This window comes from Protopterus annectens, chromosome 4.part0, assembly GCF_019279795.1.
Source record: "Protopterus annectens isolate FY-2018-M chromosome 4.part0, PAN1.0, whole genome shotgun sequence".
Lineage (NCBI taxonomy): Eukaryota > Metazoa > Chordata > Ceratodontiformes > Protopteridae > Protopterus > Protopterus annectens.
This window is the reverse complement of record NC_056733.1, coordinates 1,893,121,045-1,893,140,621: the sequence shown is the minus strand read 5'-3', so window position 1 is coordinate 1,893,140,621 and position 19,577 is coordinate 1,893,121,045.

Sequence of the window (19,577 nt, the reverse complement as noted above, 5' to 3'; positions counted from 1 at the left end):
GAACACAGCACTCCCAGAGGCATACTTCTAGGTGGGTGACATCATCCGCAAAGGCAAAGATGCTGATAGGGAATGTATGTGGTGTGAGGCATCTAAAAGCATTACTGTGTCCCCAGGCAGCTGTAAACACACACACACACACACACACACACACACACACACACACACACACACACACACACACACACACACACACACACTTGTCAGGGCTGGAGTCGAACATACACCTAACTACCTTATCACACTACAGCATTACACATTTACAGAACACGCTACTGAGATTACTGAGCACAGCACTCCCAGAGGCATAGTTCTAGGTGGGTGACATCATCCGCAAAGGCAAGGACGCTGATAGGGAATGTATAGAGAGTGAGCTGTCTGAAAGCATATTACTGTCCCAAGGTAGACATAGACAAACACAGGGCAGTGGTGTGATCGGGGCAACCAAATATATACGGAGCACTACAACAACACTACATAGATACGGGACGTGCCACAGACAGTACACCCTTCAGGACAGCAACCTGTGTATTCAGTGTAGGCATCCATTGTGACATTAAAAATGGACATCTGTTGCCTGGATGACTGCCGTCACTATACAGGATGTCAATGGCCATGCCCACACACTTAGTATCACACGTCTGTTTGGAATGTACTGTGTGTCCATCTACACAATGGCGTACTGGGCATGCTCACACACTTAGCAGTTGCAAAGGGCCATCTTGCATGCACATGGATTCTAACGGAAGGGCGCAGTTTGGAATGTACTGTGTGTCCATCTACACAACTGCGTACTGGGCATGCTCACACACTTAGCAGTTGCAAAGGGCCATCTTGCATGCACACAGATTCTAAACATGGAAGGGCACAGTATGGTATTACTGTCCCTACGTACATGAAGGCCACTTACATGTATTGACCAGTACACACTCAGGAGCTATCACAGATGTCTCAGGTGCATATCACAGAGGTACACACCACAATCTACAATGTAGCCCTCTGACATCACCATGTCATTGGACCAGCAATACACAGCCATACATTAACACAACACCGTGTGACTCATGACCAGTGCACTGTACATAGGTCTACAGCAACTGTGCAGACTACACATGTACCGACAGGGTTCCATCATGTGTTATGCATTGCAATGATACCACTGTACATAACCAGGTCGACTCTACACATACCAGGGGCCCTGGGTCTTACACAGCTGTGACAGATGACTGTCGCTGTACACCAACGAACACACGTTTGGCTATGTCATACATGTAATTGCAGTGGATATGTGCATGGACCAAACACACACCACATATGTACATAGCATAGCTTTTGCTGTCCTCTGTGCAGACAAGTGGCTACAGCAATCATACGCACAAAAATGGAAGGTGGGTCCATGGCTGTTGAATGCTAACAGTACATGAGGTAGCAATGTTGACCGAGGACACATTCCCTCTGTACTCTTTACCCATGACACCCATCATATCATACAACAGTCCATGTGTTATGTATGTCAACACACATGTCCACCAATTGCAATACATACAAACATGGCTACATGACAGGCATGTAGGACCAACACATATGTACAATCTGTAGTGTGAATGCAGCTACTATGCATGTACAGTAGCTGATGTAAGTAACTCATCTGTGCCTAACTATGACATGCAGTTGCAATGCAGCCCCATAATTGACACTTGTATATCGTGACATACTGACAGTACGGTAGGATGTACAGCAGGTATGGATGGATGTGTGCACATAAAGTGGTGATGCACCTGTGTAGATGGATGTTTGCCAGGGATGGCTCACAGGTGTGTCACACGCCATCCAACCATGACACGTGCAAGCAGTACGCTATGTTACCATTACTTGATGGTGGAGACATAACACCTACACAGCGGTCACTTGACACCTGTAACACTTACATCCTCCTGTGTGCATACAGCAGCACAATTGCTGAAGGTAGCATTGGTACACATAATGTGGCCAATACTGCTGCATGTCTGTCAGACGTATCATCATATAGCAGGTGTATCATTCACAGTACTGCCATGTGTGTTTGCTTGTGTGACCATATATGCCACATATGGTGGGGAGTACAACCCAATTGTCACACACCCCTGTACACTGTTGTAGAGATCTGTACATACTGCAGTGTGGAAAGCATGACGTAGGCAGGTGTGGTGTGTGTATCACGCACACATCAGCTATCCAAATGTGTACGACATTTGTGGTCTCCATAGTGTGTGTGTGTGTGTGTGTGTGTGTGTGTGTGTATGTAGGTATGTATGGCTGTCTGGTGCATGGCGTGAGGGTGTATGCTACCATACAGAACACACAGGATCCCTAACCCCTCATGGTGATGCAGTCCACTACCCTGTTGATGCTATCGGTCTCAGCTGCACTGGCTACCTGTACATGTTCTTTCTCTGTGTTGCATTGTGTGGGTGCACAGTACTGTGAGGTTGATTACCACATAGGCGAGGGTCCTCACCTCAACACTATGGGGTGTGCGTTATAGTGTTGTTGACCCCATTAGTGTGAGCATGTTCCTGTAATGTGACAGGGTATTACTGCTACACAGTGAGGCCTCATGCTATCAAGTGGCCTCTAACATTATCATTAGCCAGACCACTGTGTACAACCCCTGCACCATGTCACATACCTGTGATGTGACCTGGTATGGATGTCACGTCTCTAGCCACTGTAGCCTATTAAACTGCCCACATGCTTCTGGATCAGTATATGTGTGGACATCTGTCGTATGTTAGACTTTCAGACAGTCAGGCTGAGGCTATGTTTAGCATGTTGATATTGCCATATGTGCCTGTGAGTACTCCACAGTTACACATGGGAGACTGCAAACAGTGCTACCTGTAGGCAAATGCAAGTAGACCATAAGGAGGGAACCAGTGCATCATTACCAACATACTGTTACTGTTGTTACCATGACACATACTGTGAACATATAACAATGCATGCTAAACCTGTACTACATGGTATGTCTGGTGCATGTCAACAGAACACAACTAATGTAATATACACGTCTCTCACTATTCTCACACAACTATTGTAATATACACTTCTCTCACTATTCTTACACAACTAATGTAAATTACACTTTTCACTATTCTGTTCACCCTGTGCATCAGACCATTTGAGCATGTCCCTGCACCGATGGTGTAGATGACAGGGATGTGCATATGCACAGGGTGATAATGTTTGCCAGGGGCATAGGCTGCACCAATGGATAACATCATGTGTGTGGGTAAAGGCCAGTGATATGATTGGACATGTCTGTTCAGTATGCATGTGGTTGTTGTTGTGCCCTACAGATGTCTTTGCTGTGTGCGTGTATGTGTGCACACAGTTCTGCCTTTTGTGAGGCCTACACGGGGTATTATTGACAGCTCCAGATTGTACAGGCCAGGTTGTTCAGCTCACTGTGTCCAGCCACGGCCACGTGACCTGTGCCTGCCAGGGGTTGCACAGGCACTACGAGGTGGAGGTACAGATTGGCTACTGTCCGACGACACATGTTCACTGGAACCATGTCCTCACTGGGAACATCCAGGGCCACGTCCACATGGCCTCCTGTGTCCTGGTGTGGACAGCACAGCACCCGTTGCACTGCTACCGGCACTATGGGAGCGGGCATGTGAGGTGGCATGCTCCCGTTGACCTGTACTAGGTGGTTTGGCTGGCCTACGTCCACGTGGCCTATGCCTCACTCCTACCAGATGTTCCAGCACAAACAGCTCACGCTCGCGGATTGCCATGCCACGGACAAGGATTCTGACCATGTCACCCAATCGGCTGTCAAGAACATCACCAATCTGCTGTTGAGCATTTGCTAATGCCTGGATGTTGTTATTTAGAGTACGGATAGCAGCCCTCTGTAGCCTCTGCCCTTTCCTGGTGTGCTGTTCAGCATGTGCCTGTGCCACCATTACAGTCTGGAACATGCGTCTGGTGATACCAGCTGCTGCGCTCTGTCCTGCAGGTGCATGTCTGCCAGAGGTCCTCCTAAGAGCAAGACCAGCCACATGTCTGTGTGGCACATCTGCAGTCATTACACTGACACCATGGTGTGTAGACACACCTTCTGTAGCCACCACACATTCCTATTCCACGCTAACAGACGCTGACTGTCCTTCCCCTATGGCCACTGGTGATGCGGTATGTGTTGGCAGCAGAACTGTGTGTGGGGAAGAGGGGGACATAGCTGGGATGGCAACCATTGGCACAGATTCAGCCCCTGACAGCCCTGCCTGTACCTCATGCATATGTTCATCACTGCTAGTATCTGTGGGGACACTAACATCAGATGGACCGCAGGAGGGTAATGCACCTACATCACCTGTGAATGCAAAGAAAGACTCTAAATTACAATAGACACAGACACAAAGACACACACACACACACACACACACACACACACAGACACAGACACACACACACAGACACACAGACACACACACACACACACACACACACACACACACACACACACACACACACACACACACACAGACACACCATGCATGTGATTTGACAGATGGCATGCAGCATGCCTGTGGTACAGCAGAGGGCATGCAGCTTGGACATTAATAGTGTTAGTAAGCATACCTCCCTGGGGTGCACACTACAGCAAACAGGGGTCATATCAGTAGCCATGCAGTTCACACAATCATGGTAGTATGCATGCTTCCCCGTGATACACCATGTGGACCAGATCAGGATCACAGTACACATGGCTGATGTGACCCTGACATGTACTCTGCTGATGTGTGCATTAACACGCATACATGTCTGACACAATGGTGTCCTGACACATGTACAGCATCGTAATGGGCATCACATTGTGGTGTTGTCTGTATGCCCTACAAATAGAATGCATGTTTAGCAAATGTGCATGAGCATGGAAGGGTAGTGTGAGCTGTCTACATTGCTATACAGTGTGAAGTACAGACACTGTGCCATTGCATGGCATCTTGCGGCATCTATATTGCTGTACAATGCATAATATGTACACATTGCAAAGCCATAACTGCATGCATACCCATGACATAACTGTGGATTGTGTCCCACGATGCTGAGGTGTATACACACCAAACCATGCTGTGTCAAGTGACAGGTCACTGGAGGCCTACAGCTGACACCCCTGCACAACAACTACAGGGTCTTAGCTGCCTGGCAACCATGTCCACACATAGCGGACATGTCAATTCACCATTTCCCACATGACATTGATGTACCACACACACACGAGGTGCACAGCTAATGGTGATGTCCTACAGCAGCAAGGGGAATGTACAGTATCTGTGGCCTGATGTGGTGTCAATGTCTGTGGAAGCTGTACAGGTGACTACTGTCATGCTATGACACAGTCGTGATGTGCAACTGACCTTATATGGTAGACTTCAGTGACACCTCCACTAGCTGTGCACAGGCTGTTAGGATGTCCAGTGTACCACATCAACTGTATAATCAGTCAACTAAGTCTATAAGTGGACCATGTGTGGACAATGTGCAACAGGGTGTATACACATCACATCTACTGTGTGGCTACGTGTCTCTGACCATCCACCATGGTCATGTGTGCACATGTGTTGGCCAAATGTGTGTGATGGCCATCTATCTCACATGTCTGTGTTGTCTCATATGACATACACCCATAGATGGCAGATATGTCACCATTCACAGGGCTATGCAGACAATGGGTTGTATGTTTGGTATGTGGGGTATGGGTCATGGGATAGTGTGACAATATTGCAGCCAGAACACAACATGTCTGGGACATGTCAGATGGCACATCACAATGTGTGCACCCAATGCAGGGGCATACAACACAGTGGTGACACCTGTGGGCTGCCCATATCACAGCTCACTGTGTGGTACTATTTGCGTACCACACATGCTGTTCCAATGCATACTACATATGCCTCCATTGTAGAACACCTCCACCATTGTATGCACAGCTGACCACACATGTAGCAATGACAAATACTGTGGTTTCAAGTTGGTGTATCATTTTGTTTGTATATATTGCACATGGGTGGCCTGTGTGAATGATGGGTGCTGCGACCTGTATATCATGACTGGAATGAACATCAAGTGTGCAAGTGTTTACTGGCCACATGGCAAATAGATCTATGCTTTAACATGCCTGATACTGATGACAGTCTTACCTGCAACGGACTCATGTCTGTGCGGCACGCCAGAGGTACTTGTATAGGGGTGACACAGCAGTATGAACATTATCCATGACTGTATGACAGCCACAGGGTGCACTGTGCATGTTAACACATTCACCTGTATAATAGCATATAGTATGCACATGTGTGCATACACAGGGTAGCATACTGTACTACGCAGCTTGTGTGTCCACATACCTTTTATATGTTGTTACTTTACATAATGTACAGTGACACATGCAACTAAATGGGATATAATAGCCATATGTGCAGTACTGACTTACCAGGCAACTCCAGGCTCATTGGTTGGGAGACACCCACCTCCACGATGGCAGCTAGAGTTTATGGATGCTGTTCTGAGGGTGTCCCCAGACTGGCCAGTAGCTCCTCGGTGTGTGTGAGTGGGGGCTGGGTTCGTGGCCCACCATCTGTTCCACCTTGTTCCCTGGCAATTGCAGTGGCATGCTGTTTTGCATGTCGTATCAAGTCCATGCAGTGTCTGCGCACCTGCTGGTAGATGCGGTTATGGCCACCCACATTGTTCACCCTCCTGCGAAGATCCTGCCACAGGTCGTCCCGCTGCTGGGCATGCTCTGGCACATGGTTGAACAACACCTCGTAGTTCTCATGGAGGTACGGGATGAGGACATCATCCTTCTGGTGGCTGTACGCCGGAAGGCGTGTATGAGGCATTATCTGTAAGACATAATGATGGTGACAGGTCACAGTTTCAGAGATGTACAGAGATACTGCTGCACATACATTTCTATGACATCTAGTACATCTGCGCAGTTATCTTTGTAAATCATCATGACATGGACACGACTGATGTGTTTGTGTCACACACATGTAACATCCGTTGTGCATTGGATATTATCACCATATATGTGTGTCACCTCATTACAGTGTACATACTCCATGTGAATGCTGTCTTGATGTGGGCATGTCTATTTGCCTGCAGTGGTGTTCTTACCTATCTGCACATGCCTGGATGTGTCCACGGTAATGCTGTTGACCTTGATGCTGTGTATATGTCACATATCAACACAGACACAGCCTTAATGGACTTGAGCAGTGACAATGCACACATACGCATGGAAACCTATACATGCACGTGTTTTGCCATATACATCTACACAGCACTGTACAGCTGTTCAACATCCTGCCACAGATCGCCTGTGTTGCACATGTGATAGACATGGGACAATGGTTAGTCGGACGTCATTCGCAGGGATTCTTATGAACCATAGCATGTATGGGCAAGGTTTCCTAGCTGTAACAGACAGCCATTATGTCACCGCGAGGTGCATCAGTGCCACATTACTGATCCAGACAGTTGATACTACATCTACCATGTGGCCATCACACAATGTATGACTGGGATGACATGTGCAGCTTTAATGGACAGGGTTGCATGGCTTGGTGGGAGTATGTAATATGTATGGCACAGGGATCTGTCCAGCATGTGGCGATCCTAGTATTCGGATGGTGGATGTCCATGACGTATATCTTGCAGATCAGGATATGGACATATAGCATGTCCATCATCATGGTGTAGCAGATGTCTTTATGCAAGGTAGACAGCATGCTGCATAGTGGAGGTGAGGATTATGAAGGCTGGTATCGCCCATACACACATGGCCATTACCCCTTAAAGGTGATATGTGATCCAATATTGGTCACCCCAGTGCTGTATATGCCTGTCCAGTGATCTCCGTGCTCATGGATGGCACCCTGTCATGACATGGGTACCTCGTATGACTACCTAAGGGGCCTGGAGATGTCACCAAGACAGGGAGGTGTACTGCACAGCACCATCCCTTACACAGTGTCCATAATGATGCCCACAGCCTAGGTGGTAGTTAATGGGTACAGGGATGTCCACCTAGCAGTGAAAAAGCTGATATCATCCATCAGAATGTGCACATATGTCACACACCTCACCCACACAGCCCATTCCATATGTTGTTCACAACACTGACACAGCTATTCCTCATAGTTCATGGCCATTCACATCCTTACATACACAGATGCCTAACATTTGTCTGTGTGGTATGGGCTACAATGAGGGTGGAGTACAACACATTAACCCTGTTCTACTGTAGCTGGCACTGGTGTGATATGCACATGTCACTCTGGCACCATTTGTAGTTGTGAGTCTGTCAACAGGCCACTGGTAGAACACTCCTGTGACATACAAAGGTATTTGTAATCAAACATCCGTACTGTCTTGTACATCTGTACTGCTAACATCTACAGTGATAATGGTTCATGGACATGCACACCATACTCAGCAGGGTTATAGTGCGGTGCCACACATTATGACTGTCATCACCACTTGTGGGTTGATATTATCCAACACCCTATCTGTATTTTATGGTCATGCTAGGCACTTGTACAGAACTTGTGAGCATGTCATGACCTACTGATTAATATAGCACCCATTCCACACCATTTCCCACAGGTACACTGGCTGTGCTAAGATTTCCAGCTTGCTTATGTTACAACAACTGATGTACACATGTAACTCACATATCCTGTGAGACATGGTTGTATATACAGGCATGTCCAACTGTCACGTACCAGTGCTATTGCCTGTCTATAAGATGGATATGTCGTACATGTGGCAATAGAGCAATTGTCTCATGTACACATTCAATGCTCACCTCCCGACATACGACACTACAGCCTGTGGGGGATGCACTTATGCAGCCCTGCTGGGGGTAATGCTGTCATCAACCCTGACTGCACCTGACAGTCATGTGGGGATGTGTAACATTCGCAATACACCCCACTCATCACATAGTCTCACATGATCTCCACCACAGGGCACACATACAAGGACAACATGTGCAGTACCTCTCCATACTCTGTGTAGGCACCAGAGGAAGCCCCCATACAGAACACAACATCACCAACTTATAGCCCACAGACTCATGTGTGCCCATCACATACAGCCAATAGTGTGTTATAACATACACAACACACCAGTCATAGGTGACTCTGTAGGTGGTCACACTGCAGTTCCACACAGCAGGCTACACAAGGCGATATTCACTTACATCTTGCTGTCGGGTAACTGGTTCTGCAACATAACCTATGCACCCATGCCACACCTCATCAGGTACACTGTGACTTGTCATTCTCCATGTTAGTGTGACTGCCCTGAGATGCCACTTCACAGACTATGTGTGCAGGGACATGCAATAGCTCGCCTGTCTTGTAGCCCAGAAGGTGTGGGTCAAGCCCTGGGGAGCATTATGCATTCATCCAGACCCAATACCACTGTACAATGACTGACTGTGTCACTTCAACAGTTGCCTATGCTTCTGCTGCCATTCCACGGGCATCTGGTATCTGTGCGCTTTGACTGACCTGGTCAAACACAATGCTTTGGCACAGATCACCTGCACCTGTCAGCCCTGGGAGTACAGCTCACATGTAAGGCTCTTGCTGCTTCTATACTGCCTGTCTTGCACAGTTTCCAATAACAGTCACTGGCAGAACGGAAACTGGCAAGCAAGACATGAGGTCATGTGACACAATGCTTGCATCTTCCTCTGTGATACACGCAGGCAAGGCACACCTTAGAATGCACCACTCCAATATCTCTGCAGTGACTGGGACCTGCCTCTTGGCTCTGCAGAGCATACCTGCAATGACAGATTATAGACAGACCATACCTTTCAGGCACATACCTGGATTGGCACACCCACAGCTGAGGTGTTCCCACATCCCACTATGTTGTACACACATCCTGGCTAGTTACTTAGCACAATGCATCAGAAGTGCTCCACATGCAACTAACTGTGTCCGGAACCACTATACACATTGTAACAAGCTACAGATTCCACTACATGCCCCACGGTTACCAGACCTCATTTGTTGGTGTACTGGACAGTAGGGCTCAGACAGCTACTACTGATGTGTGACTGACACTAACCCACACTTAACTGGGATAGCCACTCATGTACTGACACATCCATGAGTCATAACCTCCACTGGCTAGATAAACCCATACACACCACCTCCAAGACCAACATTAACCTTGACATGAACACTACCAACATGTGACTGGTGTTCCACACCTGTGGTCATCCCCTCATTGGTGGATTCCAAACATATGCTAATCAACCTTGTTAGCCACATCCTGGAACCACACCTTTCACGGCATACACAGTACATGAGTACTACCACACCTACTGCAGACATCTTATGACAGCAGGTGTTAATGTCATGACACCCATGCAGATGGACATTGCACATACAAATGCTGCAACACACCCCAGTGCACTTCAGTAGCATGTACATGACTGCATGGATCATGTAAATGCCACACAGAGCCATGATGGTACACACCAGATAACAGACGCCACTCTGGTGGTCAAGTTCCATGGACAGGGTTGCATGGCTTGGTGGGAGTATGTAATATGTATGGCACAGGGATCTGTCCAGCATGTGGCGATCCTAGTATTCGGATGGTGGATGTCCATGACGTATATCTTGCAGATCAGGATATGGACATATAGCATGTCCATCATCATGGTGTAGCAGATGTCTTTATGCAAGGTAGACAGCATGCTGCATAGTGGAGGTGAGGATTATGAAGGCTGGTATCGCCCATACACACATGGCCATTACCCCTTAAAGGTGATATGTGATCCAATATTGGTCACCCCAGTGCTGTATATGCCTGTCCAGTGATCTCCGTGCTCATGGATGGCACCCTGTCATGACATGGGTACCTCGTATGACTACCTAAGGGGCCTGGAGATGTCACCAAGACAGGGAGGTGTACTGCACAGCACCATCCCTTACACAGTGTCCATAATGATGCCCACAGCCTAGGTGGTAGTTAATGGGTACAGGGATGTCCACCTAGCAGTGACAAAGCTGATATCATCCATCAGAATGTGCACATATGTCACACACCTCACCCACACAGCCCATTCCATATGTTGTTCACAACACTGACACAGCTATTCCTCATAGTTCATGGCCATTCACATCCTTACATACACAGATGCCTAACATTTGTCTGTGTGGTATGGGCTACAATGAGGGTGGAGTACAACACATTAACCCTGTTCTACTGTAGCTGGCACTGGTGTGATATGCACATGTCACTCTGGCACCATTTGTAGTTGTGAGTCTGTCAACAGGCCACTGGTAGAACACTCCTGTGACATACAAAGGTATTTGTAATCAAACATCCGTACTGTCTTGTACATCTGTACTGCTAACATCTACAGTGATAATGGTTCATGGACATGCACACCATACTCAGCAGGGTTATAGTGCGGTGCCACACATTATGACTGTCATCACCACTTGTGGGTTGATATTATCCAACACCCTATCTGTATTTTATGGTCATGCTAGGCACTTGTACAGAACTTGTGAGCATGTCATGACCTACTGATTAATATAGCACCCATTCCACACCATTTCCCACAGGTACACTGGCTGTGCTAAGATTTCCAGCTTGCTTATGTTACAACAACTGATGTACACATGTAACTCACATATCCTGTGAGACATGGTTGTATATACAGGCATGTCCAACTGTCACGCACCAGTGCTATTGCCTGTCTATAAGATGGATATGTCGTACATGTGGCAATAGAGCAATTGTCTCATGTACACATTCAATGCTCACCTCCCGACATACGACACTACAGCCTGTGGGGATGCACTTATGCAGCCCTGCTGGGGTAATGCTGTCACCAACCCTGACTGCACCTGACAGTCATGTGGGGATGTGTAACATTCGCAATACACCCCACTCATCACATAGTCTCACATGATCTCCACCACAGGGCACACATACAAGGACAACATGTGCAGTACCTCTCCATACTCTGTGTAGGCACCAGAGGAAGCCCTCATACAGAACACAACATCACCAACTTATAGCCCACAGACTCATGTGTGCCCATCACATACAGCCAATAGTGTGTTATAACATACACAACACACCAGTCATAGGTGACTCTGTAGGTGGTCACACTGCAGTTCCACACAGCAGGCTACACAAGGCGATACTCACTTACATCTTGCTGTCGGGTAACTGGTTCTGCAACATAACCTATGCACCCATGCCACACGTCATCAGGTACACTGTGACTTGTCATTCTCCATGTTAGTGTGACTGCCCTGAGATGCCACTTCACAGACTATGTGTGCAGGGACATGCAATAGCTCGCCTGTCTTGTAGCCCAGAAGGTGTGGGTCAAGCCCTGGGGAGCATTATGCATTCATCCAGACCCAATACCACTGTACAATGACTGACTGTGTCACTTCAACAGTTGCCTATGCTTCTGCTGCCATTCCACGGGCATCTGGTATCTGTGCGCTTTGACTGACCTGGTCAAACACAATGCTTTGGCACAGATCACCTGCACCTGTCAGCCCTGGGAGTACAGCTCACATGTAAGGCTCTTGCTGCTTCTATACTGCCTGTCTTGCACAGTTTCCAATAACAGTCACCGGCAGAACGGAAACTGGCAAGCAAGACATGAGGTCATGTGACACAATGCTTGCATCTTCCTCTGTGATACACGCAGGCAAGGCACACCTTAGAATGCACCACTCCAATATCTCTGCAGTGACTGGGACCTGCCTCTTGGCTCTGCAGAGCATACCTGCAATGACAGATTATAGACAGACCATACCTTTCAGGCACATACCTGGATTGGCACACCCACAGCTGAGGTGTTCCCACATCCCACTATGTTGTACACACATCCTGGCTAGTTACTTAGCACAATGCATCAGAAGTGCTCCACATGCAACTAACTGTGTCCGGAACCACTATACACATTGTAACAAGCTACAGATTCCACTACATGCCCCACGGTTACCAGACCTCATTTGTTGGTGTACTGGACAGTAGGGCTCAGACAGCTACTACTGATGTGTGACTGACACTAACCCACACTTAACTGGGATAGCCACTCATGTACTGACACATCCATGAGTCATAACCTCCACTCGGCTAGATAAACCCATACACACCACCTCCAAGACCAACATTAACCTTGACATGAACACTACCAACATGTGACTGGTGTTCCACACCTGTGGTCATCCCCTCATTGGTGGATTCCAAACATATGCTAATCAACCTTGTTAGCCACATCCTGGAACCACACCCTTCATGGCATACACAGTACATGAGTACTACAACACCTACTACAGACGTCTTATGACAGCGGTTGTTAATGTCATGACACCCATGCAGATGGACATTGCACATACAAATGCTGCAACACACCCCAGTGCACTTCAGTAGCATGTACATGACTGCATGGATCATGCTATGCCACACAGAGCCATGATGGTACACACCAGATAACAGACACTACTCTGGTGGTCAAGTTCCATGGACATAATGTACAACAACAGGTGGAGGCTGTTGCACAGTGGTGTACAATCCCATGGGTGTGGTAGCTCACTGGTCAGCCTCGGTAGGGCCACAGGATCCCTTATCACATACCCCATGACTAGCTACGTAAACATTACTGCGACACATTCCGTGGTGTACCACAAGGCATTATGGTGGTATGTCAGTAGTCACTGGCAATACCCACATCCTCTCTCACAAACAACAGTCACTCAGGAACATTACAGACCCAGGTGATGTTGGCAACATGCTGGTGGATGGATTCAATGCTAACATTACACCCTCTCACTCAATACAGGGCCACAATCCATGCAGGAACATTGTGGTGTCCCTGCGGTCACAAGTACACAGTACTAACCTGCACTCTATATGTCCTGGGACACTGGCCTCATGTCACCTTCCAAAGTCCCAGGCCATGACGTCCACAAACCTCTGAACAACATGTCTCCCCACTAGGCCACCATATTCAGTAATAGCCTTGTATCAGACATTGTGGCCCCTGAATGGCACACAGCAACATTCTTCACACTCCACACAGGTGGCACCACAATGCACGAGTGGGACTATAGTCCTACACACCTGACAGGACTATTCTGCGTGGCTATGGGGCACATCATCAAGGATGTCATTCACAGAGACATTGTTGGGCTCCGGTCCTTTGATGCCACCCAGGTTGGACTTGTTAGGGCCAGAGCATGGCCCCTCACCTGGTGGACTCCTTTCATACAGTTACCAGGGTAGCTGATGATGGTACGGGAGTCCACACATCCTACATTGTCCTCTCATTGCCTCTCAGCACCGTTCTCCATTCTGGTATTTTCAACATACACATCCACCTGCACATCATACCCTATGTCTCAGGATGTTATGCAACGTGGCTCATGGACAGGACACACAATAAGGGTAGCATACCATAGTACCTACTGCAGTTCAGTTACATTTGGCATACCACAGTCCTCAGTCATAGGGCCCCTCATGTTCAGTATATGTTTCCCTGAGGTACAGGCTAGCACAGAGGGACTTTCCCTGCCTAGCTTCACAAACCCATGCATATAAAGCACCATGATTGATTCACAAGCTGATACTGACTCCATCCATATGGGTGTCACTGTGACAGATACCTGATATGAATATCATGGCCTCAAGCTGCATGACACAAGGTCCATGGACATCACCTTTGCATTACACCATTCACCCACTATCACATAGGTGGAAGTCCCCTGCATACATGTCACATTGTACATGTTTGTAGTACACACGTATGTCACACCCACTCCTGTGATTACCATATTGTCACTGTGGTGTGGATATCCTTCTACATGGCCACACCTATCTGTACTGGGTGTGTAGCTGCTACATAGGCACCCATTGTACCTCTGAACTCAAAACTTCTACACACATTCAAGGGTACACCACCCCATTTAGGGTGTACCTTACACAACAGCTACAGCTTTACATACCACAACATTAACACGCCATGATGTTTATTGAGCTCTGACAGCTAAGGTATGCGGCTGAACAATGGACACCACGTCTGTACACATTTGCATACTACATACTCAGGGGTGACCTCTGCTGAACAGACAGGGCCCATGTCCACAACAATATTAATGGATATACTCCACATACGCGACATACGCAGATGCTACTGTGAGCAACATGCTCATGGATATGTGCACACAAGCAACAATGAGTGGGATGTGCTTGAGGGTTACATTCCCAAACCAGACACTCACCATGCTTTGGAACATGACTCCTATGTACATCACGCAGGGACACTCAGTAGCACTGTTCATGTGATACCTCCCTTGGTGTTTGGGACACACATGTATGCCAGGGATCACTGCAGTGGCTGTACTGTGCAGGGGTGCAGGTAACACATGGCTTTGCTGATCACAGGACACTACCCTAGAGAGGTGCCACTGGTGTGAACACTGTGGTTGTGCTTACACATAGACTTGCCAGACTGCATAGTACCCCACTATGAACCTGTGAAGCTATTACATGTCCTTTGTGCATAGTTACTTGGTAGCCCTTCCATTTAGATTAGCTATCATGCTATTACAATGTCCCATGCCTACAAGCCATATGTATCCTGTTATTGTACATGCCAATAGATGATACCCGTGGTATGCATGATATGCCTGTTATGCTGTGTAGAATATCTGACATATCTACCTACAATACTATACATTACACATATTTTACATAGTATCCCATAATGCAAAGCATACTTGCACAGCGGGACCACCTTAGACATGTCATTGTCGTTATATCCCATACACATGCCTACTGTGACAGTATATCAGCATATACTATCCCCGGCTATGGCACGTACTTGTTAGACATACCCTACCACTGATGGCGGGTTGTATGTAATTGTTCTGTTTAAAGCCCTCATGTAGCATCCCTTGTGGTGTCTGTGATGTGTACCTTGTGGCCCACAGCTGGATGCACAGTTTCTACAAGCTTAAGTATGGTCAGCAAGACATCACTACATAAATACCTTTTCCCACGTTATGCATTGCGGACACTTTTAATTAATGCAAAACGAACTATACATACAGTAAATAATTAATACAAAACATGCTATACATAAACATACATACCGAGTGTTCTACATACCTTGTTATCGTTACGTACTTTCATCTCTATCTCTCTCACACTGCTTACATGGGTATTTTGTATGAGCATACAGTTTGAATGTCTGGCAAGTCTTCCTTATATACGTCGATACCTGTAACATGTGGTTTCCTGCCGCCTATTGGTGATTCTGAGTGACTAATTACTTGCATATCAGCTTTGCAGCTACTACATTCGCCAATTACGCGGCAACAGTGGGGTATAATTGACTTCTCCACTTGGGCGTTGGCCATTTACCCTACCTTCGGGGAGACGGCCTATATTGCATTTTGTTATGTATAATTGCAACTGCTATGCATAGAGACAAGTATACTTTGGATTCATGTCCCCCGTGGATTGTTTGTGACAGCTAGAGTATGTGGTTCAACATGTGGGTGTAACTGTCATCCCAACGTCTGTTAACGGACTATTGCAAACAAAACCTGTAGCATCGCCGTTTGTTCCATTATACAATGGCTGCAATTTTGCATGGCGCCTTTAATTGTGTCTTTCACAAGTTATGTCGATGGTTCTGCAGTTGTAATTGAATGACTGGATGTTTGTGCTGTTATTACAGTCTGTATTGCTATAGTTTCTAGTGTGGGAGATGTCGGTGGGTGTACGTACCATATACAGGTTTGTGGGGCTTGGATTTCCACATATTCCATATATATGTGTGTGGGCTCCATCCATTATTAACGAGCTATCAGTTAGTAGACTTATGTTACGGAACTGTACATTGGGCCGTTGTTAATTGGTTTCTATATAGTATGCAGGTGAGGTTGGTACTTCCATACCTCCAGAATTGCAGCGATATGTAAAGGGATATGTCTACATGACAGCTATCCAGTGTATTTCTGTCCCAGATATTTGCAGTCATTGTGGTTGTGTTGGTAACAGAACCTCTTTGCCATGGGTTGACACCTTTTCATATGGCCATTGTTGGACACTTCCGGGACACACAGCGGTGTTTACAGGCCAACACATAGCCACGGTCAGTACACAGGATAGCACATACTTTTATCCTCAATACATACCTATTGTTGTTGGACTTTGGCTATTTATCATATTGCATGTAACATTCACGTTTCTTACATACAGGCATAACTATTTAATGCAACTACTACATTATGTATGGGACATATTAATGTCCTACGATCTCGGACATTTGCCCTTTGTAATGTTTTATGTCAGGACACACCTGCCCAGGGAGGGGCTGTCCCTCCTAATGTGGGACAGATGGTGACCGTATGCCTATGGCTAGCTATACCCACACCTACCGTAATTATCTACCTCCGAGTTGGCACTAGCAGACACATGATGCGAACACACACACACATTACAGTCACACAGGGACGCACACGGCACCCTCAACACACACATATACAGACTACGGCACTCACACACACAGTTGAACACAGTACCTACATGGACCGCAACACCGGCAGCGGTAACGAATTATCCATTCATATCATCATACTATTACTCGCGGTTGTACTGTTCTCTTTTGGTCTTTCAGCCTTGTGGCTACGCATGATGGTATGTTACACATTCCATAGTTGGCGGTATCCTAAGTATTTGTACCTCCAAGGTATTATGAGTGTCGTTGACCTATCTATATATATTTGCAGATATCGCTGAATCCGTATATATCAACATATATCACTCTATCGCCCTTTCTATCTGTATTATATATATATGTATATATATATATATATATATATATATATATATATATATATATATATATATATATATATATATATATATCTGACGGGGAAAGTGACAGGCAAGCTACACCTTTCATTGTGTACTTGTTGGTGTATACTGTTTCCTGGACTCCGCACGTTTGTGTCTGTACTTGTCACATTACACACCTGCCATAGGTTAGGGTTGCCAGCTGTCCCACTCTGCGAGGGACAGTCCCTCTTTGGGCAGTTGTGTCCTGCAAAATATTTGTAAACATGGCAAATGTCCTGTGATTTTAGAACATACTTATTTCCTATAGTTTATGTAATAATCGCATAAAACAGTTATTCTGTATCTGAACCAACAAACAGAATAAGTAAGTAAACATTACAAGAATGAGCTTTTATCTAGGCAAAACAGTGCAGTTCTGCTTTCTGTACTGGCCGGGTGTATGTGTCGGCCTGCAGACATCTGACGTATGTCCTGCATTAGTAATTTGAAGAGGTGGCAACCCTACCATAGGTACATCTTGCCTAGCAATAGTGTTAGGTGATTCTATACATGATTGCATGTTCTACACCTGGCAGTGGTCGTTCTACCCTTCAGAGCAGGCACTATTAGTACAGGGGTAAATAATGCTGGTTCCACCTGTTCTGGACATCATTCACCATGATCTGCACGATATTCGGAGTAGCTTATCCCTGTTTTGCACATATCCATATAGTCATATTTAAACGTCGCTTACCAGCAGTGGGCAATGCATATTCCTGGTAACGTGTGCTAAACATATGATCTGATGACCTGCATCCGACATGCATTACTCGTGCCTTTGGGATTACGTTACATCCCTTGCAGGACGTGGGACCGGGAACATGCACGACGGTCACTGCATTTAACATATGGCCATCTGGGATTTGTACACATGTTATGTCATTTTGTACGTGGAGTACACTACAGCTGTTACTCCATACTGCAGTCACATGGGTAACTCAGTTAGTTTACATATTGATGAGTCCTGTTAATGGTATGTCCATGTGATGTTTACTGTATGTGTTCCGGCATTGGGTATGTATATCACAGTGAGCCACACACGATACTGTGCTACACCTTCAACTGACCGTAGGTGGAGCATGCTGGGGTGATGAATACCTGTCATGGGTACACCCCATGTCTTGACACAACATCCATGATTATATTATGTGGAGCCCCTCATTAATGCAGCAGGGACTCCATGCTGAGTGTCTGCAGAACAGTGCTTAAACACATGTGCTCCCTCGATTGTCTCTGCTCCTCTATGCGACAGTTGGTTACTCGATGTTGTGGCGACAGCGGACACTGTTTGCCCCGTTTGGTGTATGGCCTCTGACAATCGGCCATGTACCTACCGATGTACCTGGGAACCTATACACACAGCACCAACATATGCTGATAGGAGCATGTACTGTTCAGGTGTTGACATTCCGTGTTCCAATAGCTGTTGTGTGTACAATGTTTGAGGGCTGCCTATGTAGGATTCACACAGTGGGCCACCTATACATTACAATTTACAGGTGGTTTTGCTTGTGTGCCATCCATTTTACTGTGTGTGCAGGTGGAGAGGTGTGTCAGTCCGTAGGGGCCTACACTGTCAGGGTATGTGCTATACGTTCCCTCTTTGCCAA